Genomic DNA, 1204 nt, shown 5'->3' on the forward strand with positions numbered 1-1204 from the left:
CAGAGGTTGAGAGCGTAGGGATGACTCGAGTAAAGAAATTTCTGGATACGGTTGTGTCACACCTTATGGGCATATGAAATCTAGAATGATTGGGTGGTTATTCGTGAAGGATGTAGTGTACATGGAGTAGGAATTTGTTTGGTTGCATTAAGGTGGGGTTACTTCATTGGGTATTGGTGTGCTAATGGGGCACAGGTCGTTCGATCCGCCTGGTCGGTTTAATTGAGATTTGAGCAGAGTGGAAGGCTGTCGAGAATGGTTCTAATGGATGCAAGATTCAAATGTAGCAATTGGTAACTTTCAGGATTTGTATATGGCTAGAAACTGAGATTTTCATTGGAAGGTGTCGAGACTCACGGTATTTCTATATCATTATAGATTCTACATTTCAATATCAGGAAGGGGAATGAAGCGACTTTAGATTCGCGGAAGGTCTCCTCAGAGTGGGTATCTCGATTGTGGTACTTTTGGGGTGCTTAAGAGGGAATTCAGCGGCTTATGAGCCTTAGGGCGATGTGGGTCTATGCTAAAGTTAGTGAGGTGAGTTTTGGTTAAGAATTGTAGTGTTCTAGCAAGGGGAAGTATCAATTTGAAGGAAATTCGAGAGGAACTCAGAGAGTTAGGACAATTTGGTAGTATGGTGGATCAACACCGTAATGAATATCAACTTAATTACACAACTATTTAGACCCCACGGTGGGCGCGAAATTATTTACTTGTAAAATAGTACAGTTGAATTTATACGTGGTTTCTAGACAAATGAATTAATTTGATCCCGAAATAATAAAAAAAAATTGAAGAAATATGCAATACTTAGCCTTGAGATGAAGATGAAATAGCAGAAACAGTAGTTCCGGGAGCAAGGCTTCCGGGCACAACAGTAATGAAATCAAAAAGTAAGAAGGTAAAATTGTATAAAGCTTTGAATAGATTGTAGCATAAGTTTGCCAGAAAATTTCTCTCTTTACAATGACAACAGAGCTCACTATTTATAGCTGCACCTAGGGAACAAGGTCCTAGGATCATGCCCCTCTTTAATGTCAATTATGAGGGCCATTGAAGAATGTGTAACGGCGGGCATGAATGACAAATTCTTTGTAACGGACATTATACTAAATGCTGTAGAATATTATTCATTAAATGCTATTGGGTGATAGGCATTTACTGCATCTTTATGAGCATCATTCGTTCCGGTAACAAATGG

Source organism: Nicotiana attenuata, unplaced genomic scaffold (assembly GCF_001879085.1).
Source record: "Nicotiana attenuata strain UT unplaced genomic scaffold, NIATTr2, whole genome shotgun sequence".
NCBI lineage: Eukaryota > Viridiplantae > Streptophyta > Magnoliopsida > Solanales > Solanaceae > Nicotiana > Nicotiana attenuata.